We start from the raw sequence: 24,732 nt of genomic DNA on the forward strand, positions 1-24,732 counted from the left end.
AACAGCAGTTGACGGGCGTTGCCTGGTGGAACATTCTTGTGACGCCTCGTGTAAGGAGGAGAAATGCGTACCATCACGTTTCCGACTTTGATAAATGTCCTATGCCTAAGCCTATGCTTCAGACGCTCAACTCGGCTCTGCATCGGATGTCCGCAGCCGGTCCTGTCGACTATGCTGCAAATGGAGAGCTCTGCTTTTATCTCGCAAGCAAGAGTAGCAGCCTTTACCACTTCCGTTAGCCGTTCGAAACCAGAGGGAATCTCTTCTGATCGAAAGCGACACCCATCATTGGTACCGATGTAAGCCACCGCCTGCAGTTGGCTGCACCCTGTGTTCTTCAAATCATCATGGATGACACTTTCCACATTGAATGACTCCACCTGGTATGCACAAGAAGTACACATTGGTTTTCTTCCCCTTCTTGGCAGCCATGTCCCTAAGAGGCCCCATAACACGTCTTACATTGGAACACCCAACTACCAATAATCCCACCCTCTGTGGCTGCCTGGATCTTACAGGCTGAGAGGTTTCCTCTGAAACAGGAGAGGCGACTGCATCTGGCTGAGCGATAGTGTCAGCCACAGACAGCAAGCGGAACCTGTTTGTCAGACTAACCTGGGAAGTCTTTCGACGCCTGCCACACCCTGAGGCGACATCCCATTCGACCAAGGGTGGGGGGTGAGCCTCAGGTGGGCTGGCTACCAGCGAGGACCGATCGAAAGAATCGGACATGCTGAACGTACGTTCGATACCCACGACCGACCCATAACAGTGACGCAGCTTCTAGCTGTGTAACGAAGCCATCTCAGCCTGGAGCTGAGAACGAAGTGTCACCAACTCGGCTCGCATCAACGTATATGTCACAGTCGCTATCCATACTGAAGACCGTGGGAAACTATACCACTCAGATAAATGGACTGTCGACACATGCTGCGTAACTTTAGTGTAGATCCAGACGAAAACGCAAGATTTGTGTCTAATATATTAATAAGCAGGGATTCAAAAACCGAACTACAGAAGCAATCAAATGAAATTAAGTAATTCGCCCCTAATCAGGAACTTGTAATATGTCACAAAATCGGTTTACTTTCCAATGCAAATGAAAACGCGAGAACTGTGTCTCTTAGATATTAAATTAACACAGAGAAACTCAAGAAATAGAACTACAAAAGCACAAAGATGAAATTATACAATTCGCTCCTGGTTAGGTTACTTCTCTGTGGCTGCTTCTGTGTCAGCCGGTTGCTGCTGCCTGACTCCTCTCTGTAATTTAGTTCGATTACATTCCATTACAATTGATTTACTTTTATTGCTGTTCATGTTATAGTCTCTTTTCAAGACATTCTTGCAAGTCCTTTAGCATCTCTGACAGAATTGTAAGAGGCTTTCAAAAAGAAACGAGCAGAAGGCATAATTACAGAACCAGTAGCTGTATATTAGAAGTATTGACCCTGGCTGTTGAAACACTTGTCCCACTGTTACACAAGGCGGTGAATGGCTCTCTCATAAAATTCCTGGGCCGGCCGCGGTGGCCTCGCGGTTCTAGGCGCTCAGTCCGGAACCGCGCGTTTGCTACGGTCGCAGGTTCGAATCCTGCCTCGGGCATGGATGTGTGTGATGTCCTTAGGTTAGTTAGGTTTAAGTAGTTCTAAGTTCTAGGGGACTGATGACCACAGATGTTAAGTCCCATAGTGCTCAGAGCCATTTGAACCATTTTGAAAATTCCTGGGGCTGCGACGATAACCAGTTCCATACGTGCAGCTGGACGTCGTCGTCCTAGGTAAATCGTTTGCCCCTCAGAGTCTTTTGAAGGGGACGGCATAATCACAGGGAGGTAGGTCCATACTGTATGGAGGATGGCCGAGGACCTCTCGTTTCAATTTCTGCAAGAGTGCCGCGACTGAGTTGACCGTATGAGGCTTTGCACTGTCGTGGAGCAGAATGACCCCACGGGTGAGATTGCATGGTCGTTTTGATTTGATCGCTTGGCGAAGGGTGTTAAAGATTTGCGAGTAACTTTGTGTATACACTATTGTTCTTTGGTGCAGGAAGTTAGTCAGAAGGAGGCCATCTTGGTCAAAGAAGAACATCAGCATGACCTTTCCTGCACTCGTGTGTATGGTCTTGGCTTTTTTTGGTGGTCGATGAATGTCCGTTCCTCCTCCTCCTTCCGCTGTCAGAAAACGAACAACACATCTTTGCTATGCTTCTGACGCTTCCACGTCACTGTTTTCAATGCGACTGGCAGCGTTGGATGATTGATGCTTGCTGCTGCTAGCGACGGGCTGTGGACTTCAAGGCTCTGGCCGGAACCACACCTCGTTACATACGCTACGACATTACCCTCCTGTCACCGGTTTGCGCATTTCGCACTCTGGCTCGTTTCTTTTTGAACGCCCCTTATACAATGTCATCGACACTCGTAAAAATTTTTCTTTCGTCACCCTGAGGTATAATTTCCTCTCCAGCTTTCTCCTTGGTATCTTTCCTACCATGTACGCAGAATGAATAACCCTGGGGAAGGACCACAACGCGGTCCCACTCCATCCCCAACTACAGCTTCCCTTTTAAATCCTCGAATTTTTATGACTGAAGCCTGGTTTCTGCATGAACTTTCCCTCCCTGTATTTTACCCCTGCTACTTCCAGAAGTTCAAAGAGCTTAGTCCAAGCAATACTGTCGAAAGCTTTAATATGTTCCTAGCCAGCGGTTCCACATGGCCCGGGTTCAACAGTATAAACAAGCAGTCTTAAGCGAATTGCCGTTGTGCGTTAACGTCTCGCTGCAGGATAACGCTATCATGGAAATAACCTGCCAACTACTACTTTCTACCAGTCACTTGCAGAGTAGCATAGGCAACAGCTTACAGTACAGCCACTTCGCCATAGGGATCTTTACTTCGGATTGTCCAACGTCATCCCAGAATATAACGTCGGTAGCCACCTGACAAGTGAAATAACACAGTATATAGGCGAAGATTGTCACCAGGATCCAGCAGTTCGTCCCACTGAAGGGCACAGGTGCAAAGGCGATCGAAATGTTGCTGTGTCAGTTGTCTCAGTGTTTTATAATGACGTGGTGTGATTTTATTCAGACTGACACGACGTTGAAGCCTACAGATTTCTTCCACAAGACGCAACTGCCGATGAGTACTATTCGGCCGACTTTGGATGCAGTCAGCATCGCAGAGGCATCACAGCGTGATAGAAACCGAAACCGCCCACGGAGGTCTTCACGCAAACGGACTACAGAAGATGTCTGACGACGGCGATATCACGAGCATCTGGTGCAGCTAAACGGAAGCTAGACGTATATGTCGCCAACGATATAGTCCAAGCAGTCCGAATGAGACTAACTACTGTATCATTCGTATACTTGATCAAGTAGACAACTATGATTACACAACTAGAAATTCGTTGCTAGGTCTGTTAAACAGAAAATGCCTTCAAGATGTCATCAATTTGAAATATCTTTTAGATCGACAACCATCTGTAGTTCAACTATGATACTATTCCATGGGCAAAACTACAGTAGGGAATGTACCAAATACGCAGCCATTCGACGACAAATTTCACGACCCCTTGCCCTAGGTCCCTGGAGGTCCAGATGACTGTCCCAAAAAGTATGACACTGCCACAATTTGCCTATGCAGAACTCGTGGGTCGTGTATCGCGCAGATACTTGTCTGGAACACCACATCTATTGGCGAAGTCACAGGCAGGAACGTTAATCTAAGTAGTCGGTCCATATAACAGATTATGACAGTTGAGAGGTCGTGGGGTGTTATGTAAGCTAAAAATATCGTTTCGCACCGCCCATCAGATACATGGTCCATTGCAATACGTCATTAAATTCTGGTTCACACAGAACACTCGCCTGAGTTCTTGGCTCTTTTTAACTTCTTCCAAGAACTGCTAAACTGATCACCATTAAAAGTGTTCCACGACAAAAATCAGTATTTATATCCCATATTAATGTGAAACGTCCTCTTTGGAAAATTATGAATGACAGTGCTGGAAAACCTCAACGTTATTTGACTTTCAAACAGCTGAGCAGAACTGAACGTACTCAGACATTTCTCTCTTTACTTATTCTGATCAACACTAAACTGACACACAATATTTTTAGCGCAAGGCAGTCTGACTTTCAAAAATCCCTACAAAAGAATGGCCCTGACTAACGATAACCTATACCTTTCATGAATCACTTACCTCACAAAAATCTTCGTTACTCGAACTGCTGCAGTAGAGCGAGCGCCAATACTGCCAGCTAAATAAAAGATTCTAGCTACTGAAGGCACAAACTACTGATCGGCATTGTTAGCAAATGAAAGATTTTGATAGAGAACAAACAATGTATTTACCTTCATAATGTTCAAAAGTCATCAACAGTTCATGATATCCAGTATTACAAATTTCCTCTTTCTTGCGGACACACGTCCAGATCGTCCGCTCTCAAAATTCTGCAATCTCTCTCCTCACATCCACCACTGCTGGCGGCTCACCTCCAACTGCGCAACGCTACATGCTGTTCACATCCAACTGCCCAACACTACAATATCGAATATTCCAACAGTGCAAACCAGCCACAAACTTCACACAGCACAGTCAGTGATTTTCATATAGAGCGTTACGTGGCGTTGCCAACATAAAAACCTAAACAGCCTACTTACAAATGCCACAAAAATCAGATTCAAGCCACAATCTTATGAAACTAGTACAATTGCAGTAGTGAAAAGTACAAGATACAAACGATAATGATATATCGGAGGAAAAATGTGTAAATATAATCTAATACAAACAAGAGCAGTCAACAGTACAAATTCACACTTCTATTACCATAAAACGTTTACATTTTAGACGAAATACATTACAATAAGTCTGACACGGTGTTAATCCTTGTTATTGGACATCAGATAAGGTGCTGGTGTTGCTGCATCGAAACAACTGTTCCCAGCATTTTCTGTGATACGCTGTTCTCCTGAATGTTAATAAGGTCCAATTCCGCTTCAGACTTATAAACATTTTTTGGGACTAGTTTCATTTTGCCCATCCTGCATGTACTAAGTGTTTTGACTACATAAAAGCCAACTCACAGTACCACCATTTTTGTGCATATTGTTTTCTCATAGTCACAGTCTTATATACAAGCCAGTAAAATGAAAACGAGGCAGATAGAAAATAGTAAGCACACTGTTTACAAAAGTAATCACCATAACTGTTAATACACAAATTCCACTGCGACCCGAACGGTCAACGCCTTCATGTTAAATTATTTTAGGTTACCTACCGAACCATGATTGCACCCAAGCGTGCATCTGTTTGTCCGAAGCAAATCGATGGCCATTAATGTCTTTCTTCAGAGCTCCAAAATATGGAAATCGCCTTCCAGCGAAACTTCTGCAGCGTACTGGAAACAACTGGCTCACGAGCTCCGTCATAGTCATGACCTTTTTCTTTGAGTGCAAGGGTCCGCTGTTCATTAACTTTCTGGAACACGGCACCACAATTCACGCAGAGCGGTACATGAACACCTCAAAAGACTAGAGCGCCGAAGAACATTGACGGAAGGCATCATTGTGTTGCAGGATAATGCTTTCCACATGTTCTTAAGCCCTTACAAATCCTCCATGTAGTCCTGATGTTTCCCCACGCGATTTCCACATTTTTGGAGCCCTGAAGAAAGACATACGTGGCCGTCAATTTGCTTCGGACGATGAGATGCACGCCTGTCTACAGAATGGTTCCGTAGGCAGCCGCAAACATTTTTGCATGCTGGCTCTGACCGCTTGTTCTCATAGCGTAACAAATGTTTTAACAGTTATGTCAAATACTTATGAAATAGCAAACAGATTACTCACTTTTCTCCATCTGTCTGATTTTCATTTGACCCTTCGCACATACAAAAATTGAAAATAATTAAAATTACAGAACAACAGTAAATTTGCTTCTAAGAACAAACGATACTGTCAGTATCCTTTAACATTTAAAGAATTTGAGTTGTTTGAAGTAAAAGTATGTAGTTTCTTTAGAACGCCGATAAATGGTGATATAGGTTTGACTGTAGCTGAAGCTGTGGTAGGCCTACAGTGATTGCACAGGTCTCAGAAGGGTTCATAAATGAAGAACTAACAGGGTGCACGGGAAGACAGGATGGTTCAGATGGAGATGAAGGATCTTTGGCATTTCTGGAAGGTGCTGTAAAATGCTAGGAAAGCAGTGTTGTGGAGGTGGAGACGGACGAAAGATAGATTTTTCGGAATATAAGCAGTGTAGAGGATATACGGGAGTGGAGAAAAGACAGTTCCTTATACACACCTCCTGTCAGCGAGCGAGGTGGCGCAGTAGCTAGCACACCGAATTCGCATTCTGGAGGACGACGGATCAATCCCGCGTAAGGCCATTCTGATTTAGGTTTTTCCGTGGTTTCCCTAAAACTCTCCAGGCAAATGCCGTGATGGTTCCTTTGAAAGGGCACGGCGGACTTCCTTCCCCGCCCTCCCCTAATCCGATTAGACCGGTGACCTCGCTTTTGGTCTACTCCCCCAAAACAACCCAACACCTGCTGTCGGATGCAAGATGCGGGTATTGGTACTGTTCCGTAAGGTTGGCTATTGAGTGAGAAGGATGTAATCTGGCAGAAGTATTTTGCTGCAAGTGTGAAGGACCTGAGTTTAAAAAGGAGACGAGAATGCCATAGAAGGTCCTAAGACTTTCAAGAGACACAAAGATGGGTGATTTAGGGTAAATGAACTGATGGGATACGAGATGAGTAATGTATACCAGGAGTAGTCATAAATTGTTTATTAGCACACTGAAAAAATAAAGTTACGTAATTAATGTTCCCTTTCCTTGCGGGTACATGTCTGGGGGTATGTGTCCTAGTACACAGTGAAATTCTCGCCCTCCACTAGGTGAGCCACACAATACTGGCCCATTTCATTGATAAAGTGGAGTTCCGTGTAGTATTTCCAGAGGGACAATGCTGTAAAAATCCACTCTGAATAGGTGGACGTTTATAGTAACGATGCACCATCATCTGATATAATCGTTAGCCGGGTAGGCCCATCCAGAGTGGTACGACGATTGTAGGAAAAGAGAAAATTAGTTGTGGATCACTTTTCAGCATCTTGTCCCCATTTGAAGACGACAAATGTCATTGCCCGACGGGTTATGCGACTGCTCACAACCATTCAAGAAGCCCACAGAACCTAGGTAGCAGCTGAAAGGTTGAAACTATCTCACGCCAATCACGATGACTTCTTCAGACACTTAATCACCGTGGACAAGGCAAATGGAGCAAAGAAAATGCGGAAAGATGTGGAATGACCACCCGAAAAAGGTGCAGACTCGACGGTCATTGGGCGTGCTGATGCTGTTTTCCCTGACTGTTATGCCGCAGGGAAAAGACTACAGAAACCTCCTGACCAGATTACGAGAATCTGACAAGGAAGGAAAGCTGTCCTAACTTACAGGAAGTGTGCGCTCATATGAAGCTTCTTGGCAGATTAAAACTGTATCCCGAACCGAGATTCAAACTCGAGACCTATTTCTTTCGGGGGGGAAAGTGCTCTACCAACTTTTTTTTCCGTTGCATTTTGTTGGGGCGGTCGTCACCGATGGAACTACCCAAGTTCGACATACGACCCGCCTCACAGCTTTACTTCGCCAGTCCCGAGTTCGAGTCTGTCCGGCACACACTACTAATCTGTCAGGAAGTTTCTTGCCCTTGCTTGTTCTGCACAGGATACACACAGCATATGCTGCTCCTTTGAGCAGTCAAATTTTGCGTCCATCCTCCTATTCTCGTGACGTTACACAGATTGACTTCTACTTCTTTCTTCGCACAGCACGAGTTTCCAAAAGACGACGACGTGATTTCCCGAGATGGCGCACTTCCTGAATAACCAAAATGCAGACTCCTACAACTGAGATCTCCGCCAAGTCATCCATCGTTAGGAAAAGACGCGCCTTATTGAAAGATTAATATGTAGAGACTGATTAAAAACTTTAAAGGTTTTACAGTCTCAGCTTCCTTTCGAGGTGATGATTAATACTCTCTGACTACAACCGTTGTAGGAGTATGAAATACATTAGTACAGCACCATGGTTAACCAGTTTGATAAAACTCTTCTGTTCACAAATCACTGCTGCTGAGGCACATGTTAACATCACAAACGTCACGAACAATTGTAAGTTTCTTTACATTGTCTCTGGGAAGTCTGTTGCGAATAAACATTAAAAGTACTGCAGTGGAGTTCAACATTGCGGTCCCACTCCATGTCTCTCGGTCCTCTAGCAAAGAGATTCTCAAACGTTTTCTATCGTATCAACTTCTGAAGCATAAATTATTTTCCCCCTCTTTTTTCGTTAGCTCGTCAGCGCTCCTCATACTTGGCACAAAAACTGCCCACGATATCTGTTTACTTCTGTCTAGTTACTGCAGCAATTGCAATAGTAACAATAACAAGTGGGCCGGTGTGGCCGTGCGGTTCTAGGCGCTTCGGTCTGGAACCGCGTGACCGCTACGGTCGCAGGTTCGAATCTTGCCTCGGGCACGGATGTGTGTGATGTCCTTAGGTTAGTTAGGTTTAATTAGTTCTAAGTTCTAGGGGACTGATGACCTCAAAAGTTAAGTCGCATTGTGCTCAGAGCCATTTGAACCATTTTCGAACAATAACAATTAGAGTGTGTCCTTCGAGCGCAGCAGAGTTCAGAATTTAACTATCATACATTTATATTATTCAAAAGTGGTGAAAATTCACAGTTACAACTAGTTTGTGAATAACCACGGCTGCGTGTGCAATTATTCGAACTGAGGAAATATGTATATTTCGATGCATATTTTTTACAAAGTAGTTCGAAAATTAGTTCACATGTTAGTCAGTAAAGTTTAATTGTTCCCATCTACACTGCTCATAATTCATTCTGAATGTTTTAATATTTCAAAGATCAGGATGTACAAATTACGACAGAACAATCGTTGTAACTTGAAAACTCGTCTGTTGGTGCGCGCTTGTGTAGAAACAATATGGGATTGTTGGTCCATCTTGATACAAAATACTTATGTTTGGTTTCTTCCTCGAACTAGTTTCAGCGAAAAAATTCTCATTATCGACGGGTATTGCTTTTTCCAAAACATGCAAAATTAGTATCGTTGCAAAAAAAAAACAACATATACGCATTATCAGGTTCCAGATACTATACAGTGTGAAAAGTTTTACACTACCTTTATACTTTTTTAAGTGACTGCATGATTTCTGTCTGTTGCCGTCTTTTCGGCATATTTTCTACGTCTGTTGCCTTTTTTGGCACGCAGCATATTCATCTGCAGAGGTATGAGCGGTTGTTATCAATAGTATGAAAACGTTAACTTACATACGTCAGTGTTACTCTGTTGAGTATTGCGGTGGTCTTTGGATACAGTTTTTGGTGGGCACAGAGTTATAATGTAATCTGTCATGTACTCATGTTCGTTGGTCGGCTGGGCGTTGCTCTAATAAACGCAGAAGAACATAACTTATTAGCCTGGTAGTGACTCAAAACATTATGCCATCTTGCTCTTCGCGTGTGTTGCGATATGTATTGAGTGCCGCGAGAAGGTTTTAAAAGCTGCAGCGGGAGTTATGACGACTTCCGTTCCTTCCTCTATGTGTGACTGATATATATATATCTGTTCTCTTATAGCAGTAAAGAGTATGTTATTGCAAAGTGTTGTGTTTTCATTTACTACTGTTTTTCCTTTCACTATAGCCTTTTGTATGTAATAGTTTTCTTCTATTGTTCTTCTACGGTATGAACTGTTGCTAGTTTCAGGACGTGTGTGTTCGCCGATAGATCTCGTGTGTGTTCTGTGTACCTTATTTGAAAATTTATGTTTCTTTCTCCTATGTATTCGCATTGGCAGCTGTTGCATGTATATTGATGTATTCCTGTACTGCTAAATTTGTCTGGAACAGAAGTCGTTAGAACTCCCGCAGCAGCTTTTAAAACCTTTTCTCGATACGCGCTACATCTCGCGACGCACGCGCAAGCAAGGTGGCGTAATGTTTCAACTCACTGCCGAAGTGTTAAGTTCTTCTGTGTCGTAGAGCAACTACAAGCCGACAACGAAGATGACTAAATGACAGATTAAGGTACAACCTACTGCTCACCGAAAATTTTATCAACAACACGACCGCAATTCCGAATAGTGTGACACTGTCGTATGTAAGTTCACATTTTCTTATTGCTTATAGCAGTCGCTCATACCTGACCCGTCAATTAGGGCGGTTCACAAACAACAACTCAAGTACACATGTTATTCCAAAAACGTTATCGTGGAAGTAGGGGCCAGGAGGTACTGGTGAAATAACACACACTAATAAGGTTACCTTTTTATTTTAAAGTGCTTTCTCAATAATACATTTATAAGCCGGGCATTTAAGAAAAAAATTCGAAAATAATTTCGAGCAGCTGACAAATTTTCTTTATGAAAAGGAGATTGCCAGGTATGACGTTAACAACTTCCCAATAATAAGATTTTAAACTTGTTATATATATAAGAGAACAATTCCTCCAAAAAAAACACCTTTAAGTAGCTAGTTTGTACTAAAGCTAAAATAGTTGTCTCTCGCCAGTTAAATAACTTATATCACACCTGTCAGTTGTTACAAGATAAATGTGATTAAGCCAGCAGACAAACCTTAACATTAAAGGAAGTTCCCAAAAAAATTTACTTAGCTCGGAGAGGGAGTGACACGTGTAAAGTGGTCCCAAATCACAACAGGCGGAATAGTTACTGGTGGTCAACAGGGCCACAGCAGACCAGCCCCAAAACTTCCATTACAAGCCGCCGTCTCCCAGAGTTACTCAAAACCAGAAGATGTAGGAAGGGCGGTGCCTGCACAGACTCCGAACCACAGAGACCCGCGACACCGACCCTAAATTACCGAATCAAGGTGTGAATGAAACAACCCCACCAAGAAGCAATTACCACATTCCCGCGGACAGGCAAACGAAAACTGTGGTGGGAAGACCCCAAAAAAACCACTGGTGAAGAAACTCATACACTCCACTAGAACTTGAAAAACATAACTAACTCTGTTACATAAAAACAGTACTCAACTTCTCACACTCCACCACAGCGCCGGGAACACGTTTCGCTTCCTTATGCTCGTCAGAGCCAACCACAGCCAGTGGTTTCAACGGCCGATAAGAAGACATACGTTCCGACGCGCCGATCTCCTGCACCACGGCTTCTAAGCTTCATAAGCCGCGTACATGCGGGTAAGGCAGACTCAGCCCCTGATCCCCAACAACAGCAGGGCCCCGCTCGCGCCACCACCTCTCTTGGTGACCGCCCAGAACGTACTCCTCGATCGTCACGCGACCGTACACTTGCTCCACCTCCCACCAGATGGCGGTAGCGATCCAAACAGCGCGCCAAACCGAAAGCGTCACAGCAAACACTAGACACGAAGCGGAAGTTCTCCGCCTGGCGCGCTTTTCGAAGAGCCGGACACAACTACGGCTCAATACCGTTGCAGATGACATTCTGCCGAAAAGCGGAAACAAACTTAGAAAATATGTCGAGAAACGGCAACAAACATGGAAACCCTTCAGTGACACGACAGTGAAGAGGTATTAGAAAACTGTTCACACGATACAGTGTTTGGAACCAGGTATTAGACCTACCCATGCAATAGTGTTTTCGTAATATTTTGTGACGATTGTCTTTTTGCTTCATTTAGAACAAAGAATACACACCGATGATGGCGATATTTTCGCTGAAACTAGTTTGGGGAAGAAATTCGACGTGTTTTGTGTCTATGTGGACCCACTACCCCATATTAACGGTATAACAATGGTCATATTTAAATTTCCGGTTAAAATTTGTTTTATTCCAACCGAACATAGATAAATACACAAGAGTAAAAATGCACATGTTCAAAATTTGAAAATTTTATGACATTAGCACATTTAGTGCCATTTGTGTGCTTCAGTTTGTAAAGAAAGCAGATCCAGCCTTCGCTGGATAAATGGAACCGCAATTCGCAGATTCAGTTCCAGCTACACTCGAGACCGCGGTTTCTTCTCGATTAATGTTGCGGGAAGTGTCGACTCCCTAAAGTAAGCTGATGCGTAGGGTAATAACACGTCCATTGCCCTTGTTGTTAAACTACACTCCTGGAAATTGAAATAAGAACACCGTGAATTCATTGTCCCAGGAAGGGGAAACTTTATTGACACATTCCTGGGGTCAGATACATCACATGATCACACTGACAGAACCACAGGCACATAGACACAGGCAACAGAGCATGCACAATGTCGGTACTAGTACAGTGTATATCCACCTTTCGCAGCAATGCAGGCTACTATTCTCCCATGGAGACGATCGTAGAGATGCTGGATGTAGTCCTGTGGAACGGCTTGCCATGCCATTTCCACCTGGCGCCTCAGTTGGACCAGCGTTCGTGCTGGACGTGCAGACCGCGTGAGACGACGCTTCATCCAGTCCCAAACATGCTCAATGGGGGACAGATCCGGAGATCTTGCTGGCCAGGGTAGTTGACTTACACTTTCTAGAGCACGTTGGGTGGCACGGGATACATGCGGACGTGCATTGTCCTGTTGGAACAGCAAGTTCCCTTGCCGGTCTAGGAATAGTAGAACGATGGGTTCGATGACGGTTTGGATGTACCGTGCACTATTCAGTGTCCCCTCGACGATCACCAGTGGTGTACGGCCAGTGTAGGAGATCGCTCCCCACACCATGATGCCGGGTGTTGGCCCTGTGTGCCTCGGTCGTATGCAGTCCTGATTGTGGCGCTCACCTGCACGGCGCCAAACACGCATACGACCATCATTGGCACCAAGGCAGAAGCGACTCTCATCGCTGAAGACGACACGTCTCCATTCGTCCCTCCATTCACGCCTGTCGCGACACCACTGGAGGCGGGCTGCACGATGTTGGGGCGTGAGCAGAAGGCGGCCTAACGGTGTGCGGGACCGTAGCCCAGCTTCATGGAGACGGAGGCTTTCCGGCAGTCGTTCTTCCCACGAACCATACGCGACTGGAACAGGAAAGGGAGGTATTGACAGTGGCACGTAAAGTGCCCTCCACCACACACCGTTGGGTGGCTTGAGGAGTATAAATGTAAAAGAAAAAAAAAGAAATCATGAGTAGTACCCATCTCCTCTCAAAGAATTGAAAACAGTCTACTGTTTAAAGCACGTTGTTTCACAAAATTTACACCACTGAATGCATCGTTCAGAACTATATTAAGTTCTTGTTGGATTATTTAGAAGCCAGAGCCTCCCTTTGTGTGATGCAGTGTGAATTTTACAGAAGGAGACACAGAAAACACTCTTGCAAGGAAATCCTTTTTAGTTCCATTAAATGCTGTCATGTCAGTGGCTACTGCATCGATACGCCGAACCACAGTATCACCTGATAGTGGTGTTGACCTAATACTCTCGCAAAACCTTTCTCCACGCATGATTTCGCACATTTAGACGACTGCACGGAGAAGTAATTTCTCACTAGTAATGAGTGGTGATTTGGATTTTACAATTAATAGTACACCTTTAAGTAAGCTTTATCCCTTATGCTGAGGGCATATCGCTTAAGATAGGAAGAATTTTAAGGAATTTTAACATTAAGAGTGTGTTCCGTCCACCTTCTAAGACTAAGCCACTACTCGACTCTGTGAAAAATGATTTGGGGCTTAGGAAACCCGGTGTATACGAAATTCCGTGTCAATGTGGGAAGGCTTACATCGACCGTTCGATTCGCACACTTCATGACAGATGTGTGAAACATCGCCGTCATACGAGGCTATAACAGCCGGAAAAACCGGCAGTAGCAGAACACTGCTTAAATGAGGGACACGGTATGAAATTTGACGAAACTGTGATACACTATGTGATCAAAAGTATCCTGACACCTGGCTGAAAATGACTTACAGGTTCGTGGCGCCCTCCATTGGTAATGCTGGAATTCAATATGGTGTTGGCCCACACTTAGCCTTGATGACAACTTCCACTCTCGCAGACGTACGTTTAGTCAGGTGCTGGAAAGTTTCTTGGGGAATGGCAGCCCATTATTCACGGAGTGCTGCACTAAAGAGAGGTATCCATGTCGGTTGGTGAGGCCTGCCACGAAGTCGGCGATCCAAAACATCGCAAAGGTGTTATATAGGATTTAGACCAGGACTCTGTGCAGGCCAGTCCATTACAGGAATGTTACTGTCGTGTAACCACTCTGCCACAGGCAGTGCATTGTGAACAGGTGCTCGATCGTGTTGAAAGATGCAGTCGACATCCCTGAATTGCTCTCCAACAGTAGGAAGCGAGAAGGTGCTTAAAACATCAATATAGGCCTGTGCTGTGATAGTGCCACGCAGAACAAGGTGTGCAAGTCCTCTCCATAGAAAACACGATCACCCTGTAACACTACTGCCTCCGAATTTTGCTGTTGGCACTATACACGCTGGCCGATGACGTTCACCGAGCATTCGCTATACTCACACCCAGCCATCGGATCGTCACATTGTGTATCGTGATTCGTCACTCCACACAACGTTTTTCCACCGTTCAATCGTCCAACTACTACGCTCCTTACACCATGCGAGGCGTCGTTTGGCATTTACCGGCGTGATATGTGGCTTATGAGCAGCCCCTCGACCATGAAATTTACATTCTCTCACCTCCCACCTAACTGTCATAGTAGTTGCAGTGGATCCTGATGCAGTTTGGAATTCCTATGTGATAGTCTGGATAGATGTTTGCCTATAACACATTACGATCCTCTTCAACTGTCGGCGGTCTCTGTCAGACGAGTTGAGCCAATATGCTTTTGTGCTGTACGTGTCCCTTCACGTTTCCACTTCACTATCACATCGGAAATAGTGGACCTAGGAATGATTAGGAGTGTGGAAATCTCGCTTACAGACGTATGACTCAAGTGACACCGAATCACCTGACCACGTTCGACGTCCATGAGTTCCAGGGAGTGCCCCATTCTGCTTTCACGATATGTATTGACTACTGAGGTCGCTGTTATGGAGTACGTGGAAGTAGGTGGCAGCACAATACACCTAATATGAAAAATGTATGTTTGTGTGGGTGTCCAGATACTTTTGACCACATAGTGTAGAGGTCAACACTTCCGGTTTTTGGAACAGTGTCTACAAAGAAGCAATTGAAATTAGGTTTGTAGATAATTTAACTAACACAAACAATCGGTTTCCTCTTGGCAGGACGTAGAATTCCGCATCAAAACAGAACGTTCTTCGGTGCGGTCAGTCAGAGAATTCGAATATCGTCCCTGAGTGCGATATATCGTCGCCGCCAGTGCTCTCCTAAGGGCGGTGCCACCCGGCAAGTCTTGGAGGGCAGCAACTGTGGTGGGCTGCGCATGCGCCATGTACGGTAGAGCGGCCTATATAGGACGTCGATTTGCAGCCTGGAGTCAGCATTCGAGGGTTGGATGCCCTCAGTTCCACGTTAAAGAATTTCATTCACTGCGTGGGCTACACTCAGGGTGTACTCGTCGCTTTGGAAGAGACCCCTGTCGTTGCTGTCTGTCCGTCCGTGCGTCTGCCAGCCGCTGTCGACCTTTCGTCCGTCTGCACTCCGTCGCTACTGCCCGCCGCCCGGTGTTCGCCACCACCGCCAACGCCGCCGCCGCCCGGTCGTCGCAGCCGTCGCCGCCTCCCGATGTTTGCCGCCGCCTGGTGCGTTCGCCGCCGCCGCTGGCTCCCGTTTTAGTTCCTTTCGCACTTCGGCGACTCCTGTCGCCATGGGACGCCGTCTTCAGTCGTGGACACCCCCACCACCACTCGTCCGAGGTACGGTCACTTTTGTCACCTCAAGCATCTCCCTGTCCGGCCACAACCCCTACTCAATGAGCTGACTAAGCACATTCTCATCAGCGTCTTTTTTCCCTCACTCACCATCACCTGTGCCACTATCTACATCCGTCCCGCAGCTCCTCTCCCCTACAACTTCATTTCCCATGTCGACCATACCTTCTCCACCTATGTGATTGCTGCCGACCTCAATCTCCACAGCTGTGACCCTTCAGCAGTGGCATCAGTTCCTAACCATCCTCCGTGGTGACCTTGTTCCTTTCCCACAACCCGTTCTGAAAATAAACTCCACCTCCAATGTTATCCTTGCTTCCCCCAACCTCCTTCGTTGTATCGCCATGGATGTCCTCGATCCTGTTGTCTGCAGCTCGTGGTCTCGTGGTCGCATTCTAGCTTCTTGAGCACCAGATCCTGGGTTCGATTCCCAGCAGAGTCAGAATCTCGAACAGCTTGCACCATTTTATTTTGTCGAACGCTTTTTCCAGGTCGACAAATCCTATGAAAGTGTCTTGATTTTTCTTTAGCCTTCCTTCCCAACTTCTGTGATGACGTAACGTCAGAATTGCCTCTCTCGTCCCTTTAATTTTCCTAAAGCCAAACTGATCGTCACCTAGCGCATTCTCAATTTTCTTTTCCATTCTTCTGTATATTATTCTTGTAAGCAGCTTCGCTGCATGAGCTGTTAAGCTGACTGTGCGATAATTCTCGCACTTGTCAGCTCTTGCCGTCTTCGGAATTGTGTGGATGATGCTTTACCGAAAGTCAGATGGTATGTCGCCAGACTCATGTATTCTACACACCAACGTGAATAGTCGTTTTGTTGCCACTTCTCCCAATGATTTTAGAAATTCTAATGAATGTTATCTATCCCTTCTGCCTTATTTGACCGTAAGTCCTCCAAAGCTCTTTTAAATTCCGATTCTAATACTAGATCAACTATCTCTTCTAAATCGACTCCTGTTTCTTCTTCTATCACGTCAGACAAATCTTCACCCTCATAGAGGCTTTCAATGTATTCTTTCCACCTATCGCTCTCTCCTCTGCATTTAACAGTGGAATTCCTGTTACACTCTTAATGTTACCACCGTTGCTTTTAATGTCACCAAAGGTTGTTTTGACTTTCCTGTATGCTGAGTCTGTCCTTCTGACAATCATATCTTTTTCGATGTCTTCACATTTTTCCTGCAGCCATTTCGTCTTAGCTTCCCTGCACTTCCTATTTATTTCATTCCTCAGCGACTTGTATTTCTGTATTCCTGATTTTCCCAGAACATGTTTCTACTTCCTCGTTTCATCAATCAACTGAAGTATTTCTTCTATTACCCATGGTTTCTTCGCAACTACCTTCTTTGTACCTATGTTTTCCTTCCCAACTTCTGTGATGGCCCTTTTTAGAGATGTCCATTCCTCTTCAACTGTACTGCCTACTGCACTATTCCTTATTGCTGTATCTATAGCGTTAGAGAACTTCAAACGTATCTCGTCATTCCTTAGTACTTCCGCATCCCACTTCTTTGCGTATTGATTCTTCCTGACTAATATCTTGAACTTCAGCCTACTCTTCATCACTACTATATTGTGATCTGAGTCTATATCTGCTCCTGGGTACGCCTTACAATCCAGTATCTGATTTCGGAATCTCTGTCTGACCATGATGTAATCTAATTGAAATCGTCCCGTATCTCCCGGCCTTTTCCGAGTATACCTCCTCCTCTTGTGATTCTTGAACAGGGTATTCGCTATTACTAGCTGAAACTAGTTACAGAACTCAATTAGTCTTTCTCCTCTATCATTCCTTGTCTCAAGCCCATATTCTCCCATAACCTTTTCTTCTACTCATTCCCCTACAACTGCATTCCAGTCGCCCATGACTATTAGATTTTCGTCCCCGTTTACATACTGCATTACCCTTTCAATATCCTCATACACTTTCTCTATCTGTTCATCTTCAGCCTGCGACGTCGGCATGTATACCTGAACTATCGTTGTCGGTGTTGGTCTGCTGTCGATTCTCATTAGAACAACCCGGTCACTGAACTGTTCACAGTAACACACCCTCTGCCCTACCTTCCTATTCATAACGAATCCTACACCTGTTATACCATTTTCTGCTGCTGTTGATATTACCCGATATTCATCTGACCAGAAATCCTTGCCTTCCTTCCACTTCACTGACCCCTACTAAATCTAGATTGAGCCTTTGCCTTTCCCTTTTCAGATGTTCTAGTTTCCCTACCACCTTCAAGCTTCTGACATTCCACGCCCTAACTCGTGGAACGTTATCCTTTCGTTGGTTATTCAATCTCTTTCTCATGGTAACCTCCCCCTTGGCAGTCTCCTCCCGGAGATCCGAATGGGGGACTATTCTTCAATTACAGGCCACATGTCCTGTGGATACACGTTACGTGTCTTTAATTCAGTGGTTTCCATTGCCTTCTGCATCCTCATGTCGTTGATCATTGCTGATTCTTCCGCCTTTAGGGGCAATTTCCCACCCCTAGGACAAGAGAGTGCCCTGAACCTGTATTCGCTTCTCCGCCCTCTTTGACAAGGCCGTTGGCAGAATGAGGCTGACTTCTTATGCCGGAAGTCTTCGGCCGCCAATGCTGATTATTTATCAAAATTTAGGCAGTGGCGGGGATCGAACCCGGGCCCGAAGACGTTTTGATTATGAATCAAAGACGCTACCCCTAGACCATGGGTCTCAGGATCTATGCACCCAAATTGCGTGAAAATGTAATCACATGTCAGTTCTAGTATAATATACTTGTCAAATGAATACCCGTTTGTCATTTGCATTTCTTATTGGTGTAGCAATTTTAATGGCCAGTAGTGTACATTGTGGTTTAGTAACAAAATTCAGAAAATCCTCAGGCAACAGAGACTATTGCATTCTCGGTTGAAACAAGAAGACGGAAATATCGTCAGGCAATTCGATGAAAGCCGGCGTGCCTCTCTAACACCACCGCCCCCCCCCCACCCCCACCCCTTCCCATACCACCACCACCAGCACACGCTCCACAGTTGGAAGACGACAACAGTGTAAATTTGATCGTCTTATCTGCCGAAGTTTTCGCTACAGAGAAGAAGGAAAAAAAAAAAAAAGCGAGACATGAGCGATGCGGCACGAGTCGCGGCGTCGTAGCGTCGCCTGTCAGCTAATTGTGACCCTGAGGTGCGCATGCGCAGTGCGGCAGGTGTTCCGGCGCGGTTGGGGCCTCGGCTGCCAGACGCCAGTCGGCAGTGCGACCGCGGCTGCCGAAGCACCGCGCGGGGTACAAACTTGCCTCTTGCCTTCCGTTCCGTTAACGTCGAAGGCGTTTCGCCGAGTTTTCGCGCCTCGCACAGTAGTAGCGGCCCCGTCCCGGTTGCTGAGGTACGCACGTGTTAACTTCGAGACCACGTTCTCTCTTAAGAGACACACACATATTGGGAGAATAAATGTGGAAGAGTACTTCCAAATATTACCGGTACTGTGACACTTAAGTGACAAGCGTGTGCGGCTAGTTAATTTACTTCCATCCTCATAACATGTGCAGTGTGTTCGCTGATTGGTTCCTCGACACATACTGCACCTACGGCGAAGTTCATGGTGGTCACAAGGTACGTTCGGCAACATTTATTACCAGTAAATGCAATAATGGCATGTCGCTGGCGCGTACGCACTCGTCGATACACGTCAATCTAAAAAGTAAATTAGTATTTATATCTCGGTTAAAAATAAACAAAAAGCTCTGATATGTTACTTATGTTGTGATTGATTCGCATTCTTTTATGTCTGTGTTACGTAGCTTCAGTGTTACGGAGCTGCACTGTTACGTCTTCTATTTAAATTTATCTTGACCTGATGGTTAAGCGGTGTGGGTGTTGTGTGTGTCACCGAATTTATCATCCGTGCGTTCCTATTTATTATATTTAAAATCAATAATATTCAATAGTAAGTTTTAATTCTCCATAAAACACAATGTAAATAAGACGGAACTGTGAGTCGAGGAAGTAGTTACCATATCGTTATACGAGAATAATACGATTTATACCGCATTTTAATAAAACAGGTGCTGGATGAACTTAGGAAAAGTAATCAGATTCTCACTACGATAATGCAGAATGTATTTGAACAGTAACGTATGAAAGGTTTTTCTCCGTAACAACACACATTTTTACACAGTAATACGAGTAGTTCCATCACCTGCAAAAGGCTACCTTTATTTTTTATTACAATTTGGAACAAAATAAAATGAAAGATTTGCGCTCACAGGAATTTCACTTGTATTTCAGTTCACGATCGAACAGACCGTAGCACTTCATTAATGCAACAGAGGCTCGCGTAAAGTATTACAATTTTCGGTATGATAGCGGATTGTCAATCGAAACATGAATTCATATTACCATTTCCTTAAAAACAGATATTTTGGGTCACTTCGGCTGCTGACACAAAACCATATTTTCTTTTGTTTATGTACTGGAAACATACCATTGCTTCAACATAATTTGAGCAAAAAAAAAAAATGGGCACAAATGTCTCTGAGCACTATGCGACTTAACATCTGAGGTCATCAGTCCCCTAGAAATTAGAACTACTTAAACCTAGCTAATCTAAGGACATTACACACATTCATGCCCGAGGCAGGATTCGAACCATTCCAGACTGTAACGCCTAGAACCCCTTGGCCACTCAAGCCGGCAATTTGAGCGAAGAATATTCTAATTGCATAATACTGTTGCTGAGATACTAAAGTGAACGGTGAAAGAATGCAAAAACGATACCTAAACAATCATTCAAACGAAATTCTCTTTATCGAACAAGTTCGTTTTGCGTTCGTTACTCAAGGCAAGAGAAGTTTAAATTACGATCAGATGGTAAGAGCAGGCAATATTATTTATTTATTACAAGCTTTTGTCTGACTAATTGTCATTTTTCTCATCTTTGACATGTCGTCTCACAGCGTGTCGCTAAAATGATTTTATTCTACAACTAGAAGATCGTCATGGCTACTTCCTACAGTGGACGTAGTTTTTTCCATCTGTCGTAACATTCGCAGTTTTAGGTGAATCTAACAAGAATATACGCTGTTCTTGTTGGGTTTCAGGCTCTGAACCAGTATAAGTAAAGGATTCTACAGAACAAGTCGTCGCTTTCAGTGCCTGTTCAGGCTAAATTCTATTTTGGTTTTCTTTAGTCACATGCGTCGGATACCGAGTTGAAATTTAATGAATTTGCACTTAAATGAATTTGCTTGGATGTCTAACCTTTTTCAGTTACTTACATCTGAAATTAACTTAAGAAACCATAAAAGTTACAATTATGTCGGGCACTGCAACTTATCTATTTTATTTTGGCTTACTTCTTAAAATTCTGACAAACTTATATGAAGTTCACTGAAGTGACGATTCCTTTCTGAGAAATATGATTCTGAATCAAGATCAGCGAAACCTTAACAAGTATGAATGGAATTTTTGCAGCCCGTTTGCGTCTTCCGTCCTATGGTCGTCAAGATCGCGTCGCTTCCACAACTGAACAGACGGTGACTGGATAGTCTTCAGTAATAGCCGACGTATTTCACACATAAATAGCAGATGTCACTAATTTACTTTTCTGTCAATGTACAGTTTCCAGTTATTTGAACCTATGAAAATTAGACACTGGATTTTTTTGTAAGCCATTCGCCGTATAGCTTCGTGTGTTCTCCTACAATTCTCTATAGTGTTAATTTCATTTTATCTGATTGCTGGATACGTGAACAACTAGTAGAGTTGTAAACAGATGTTTGTGAAAATTCTAAGTTGTGATTTACCTGTTTCTGTGCTCTGTTGCCAGAAAAATGAAATCGCCAACAGACTCTTAACCCCACTGGCACACACAGCTAATGTACATAACCTATCAGCTGATGCATGAGTAACTGTACAATGCACCTGACGATGGCAGCATGCTTCCGAAATGCATTGTGCTGGTAAAATATTAGTACAAAGTGACTGCAACAGTATAAATTATTCACGTAACTAGTAGAGTGTGTATCCGTGATCGCTGTCACTAAATTGCAAATACTTGTTATTTAAATCTCATTGTCCTTCTTGTTTCTTCCATAGCTTGTGTGAGGTTGTGCTTGTTACGTCGTCTCCAAATGGTTCAAATGGCTCCGAGCACTATGGGACTTGACTTCTGAGGCCATCAGTCCCCTAGAACTTAGAACTACTTAAACCTAACTAACCTAAGGACATCACACACATCCATGCCCGAGGCAGGATTCGAACCTGCGACCGTAGCGGTCGCGCGGTTCCAGACTGAAGCGCCTAGAATCGCTCGGCCACAACAGCCTGCAGACCGTGGTGGCATAGCGGTTAAGGTTCTGGGATCGCATTCTGCAGAAGAACGATTCAGATACCGGCTTACTTAGTCCAAATTAACTTGAATATCGGGATGATTTCTTTGAAAATCAAACTGTCAGTTTCCTTACCTTACTCGCTATTGTTTAAGAGGGCCACACTCCTTAAGAATCACTTCTCCGGATTCATTTTCTGCTATTGCTGTAGAGATAAATTTCTTACTAAAATTTCAGTTTCTTTTTCATCCTTTTCACTGGAAATTTTGTGTATACCTCCGATAAGATAATCATATTTTTCTGCTGTTTTGGTATATCACGATTTTAAATTAAATCATTTGCACGTATTCTTTTACTTTTCGTTTTATACAATTCCCTGTTATTTTTATATACCTTCCATTTCCGTTGAAGCTTTGTATCTTCTTCTATACGTCTGTTGTTTTCATAAAGTTGTGCTTATTTTTTCACACTTACAGCAACGACGGTCGAATTAGTTCGATTAAATGCTAGTAAATCTCTCTTCCAAACTTTATATCATAAATTTTTCACCATCTTTGTCGAAAGATGTTATTTATATTATTTATATATTTTTCAATCACTGCATGTCGCTGTCTTACAGTTTATAAAATATTTTAGACGTCGCATTGAAAGATGAAATACGATTATACACCATGAAGTTTCTTCTACCATGTTTCGAAAACGGATGTTACTAATGCTAATGTGCAATTATCTGTGAGTGTTTTCTGTTATGATGTCAACAAGTGGCTCGCATTTCATTAGTTCATTGATATTGTTCCGTAACATATACAGACATCAAAAAAGCTTTGCATCACCCCGGTTCCCCGAACTCCAGGACAGACGTTGACTGTGGATATTGTATCACAGACACAGCCCTTTTGACTGTACGGGGGGGGGGGGGGGGGGTGCGACAGCCGATCAGTTATCAGTTCCAGTCATTCAAACAGGGAGGATATACACGGCTCGTGTTGTCTGTAGTTGAACCAAGCCTAGATTCTCAATACCACGGTTCGATCGGGTCCTTATTGTTACTTTGTGTCAGGAAGCGCTCTCAACTAGGGAAGTGTCCAAGAGTCTCGGAGTGAACAAAGTGATGTTGTTCGGACACGGAGGAGACACAGAGAGACAGGAACTGTCGATGACACGCCTCGCTCAGGCCGCCCAACGACTACTGCTGCAATGGATGAATTCCACCTACGGATTATGGCTCGGAGGAACCCTGACAGCAACGCCACCATGTTGAATAATGCTTTTCGTGCAGCCACAGGACGTCGTGTCATGACTCAAACTGTGTGAAATAGGCTGCACGATGCGCAACTTCACTCCCGACGTCCATGGCGAGGTCCATCTTTGCAATCACGGCAGCATGCAGCACGTTACAGATGGGCCCAAGAACATGCCGAATGGGCCGCTCAGGACTGGCATCACGTTCTCGTCACCGATGAGTGTCGCATATGCCTTCAACCAGACAATCGTCGGAGTCCTGTTTGGAGGCAACCTGGTCAGGCTGAACGCCTTAGACACACTATCCAGCGAGTGCAGCAAGGTGGAGGGTCCCTGCTGTTTTGGGGTGGCATTATGTGGGACCGACGTACGCCACTGGTGGTCATGGAAGGCGCCGTAACGGGAATTCCATCCTCCGACCGATAGTGGAACCATTTTTTTTCTGGGTCATCAGTCTTCTGACTGGTTTGATGCGGCCCGCCAAAAATTCCATACCGGCAGCATATCGGCAAGGCATTCGTCTTCATGGATAACAATTCGCACCGCCATCGTGCACATCTTGTGAATGACTTCCTTCAAAATAACGAAATCTCTCGACTAGAGTGGCCAGCATGTGCTCCAGACATGAACCCCATCGAATATGCCTGGGATGGATTGAAAAGGGCTGTTTATGGACGACGTGACCCACCAACCACTCGGAGGGATCTACAGTGAATCACCGTTGAGGAGTGGGACAATCTGGAGCAACAGTGCCTTGATGAACTTGTGGATAATATGCCACGACGAATACAGGCATGCATTCATGCAAGAGGACGTGCTGCTGGGTATTAGTTATTGGTGTGTACAGCGATCTGGACCACCACCTCTGAAGCTCTCGCTGTATGGTGGTACAACATGCAAGCGTGGTTTTCATGAGCAATAAAAAGGGTGGAAATGATGTTTATTTCGATCTCTGTTCCAATTTCCTGCACAGGTTCTGGAACTCTCGGAATCGAGGTAATGCAAAAGGTTTTTTGTTGTAATTTTTCTGTTTCTCATTTTCGCAGTACATTATTTAATCTGATGTTTCTATTTTTATTCTTATATCTTAGGTACATTGAATGTGTGTGATATGATGTAAACTGAAGTGCAATTCGAATACATTCTTGTACACAGGAATGGATTGATGATTCGTTCTTCTCAAAAAATAGCGCGTGCAATATGCAGTAACCACACTACCTGTGTCCGGGCACCTCTATGTAAGGTTGAATTGACCACTACATGTCACGAAAGGCGGACCCGTCGGTATAAATGGAGGCAGGGAATATTGTGTTG

The 24,732-nt window shown here is 44.4% G+C and overlaps 1 long non-coding RNA gene across 1 annotated transcript in view; it reads left to right on the forward strand.

The window, feature by feature from the left end:
- Window positions 1-19,300: 19,300 nt before the first annotated feature.
- Window positions 19,301-24,732, forward strand: part of LOC126457344 (uncharacterized) — a 523,254-nt gene continuing 517,822 nt past the window's right edge. Inside the window, exon 1 of the long non-coding RNA XR_007585460.1 lies at window positions 19,301-19,459. This is a non-coding gene — a long non-coding RNA (uncharacterized LOC126457344). The remainder of the gene's footprint in view (window positions 19,460-24,732) is intronic.

The sequence above is a fragment of the Schistocerca serialis genome, chromosome 1, assembly GCF_023864345.2.
Source record: "Schistocerca serialis cubense isolate TAMUIC-IGC-003099 chromosome 1, iqSchSeri2.2, whole genome shotgun sequence".
Taxonomy (NCBI): Eukaryota; Metazoa; Arthropoda; class Insecta; order Orthoptera; family Acrididae; genus Schistocerca; species Schistocerca serialis.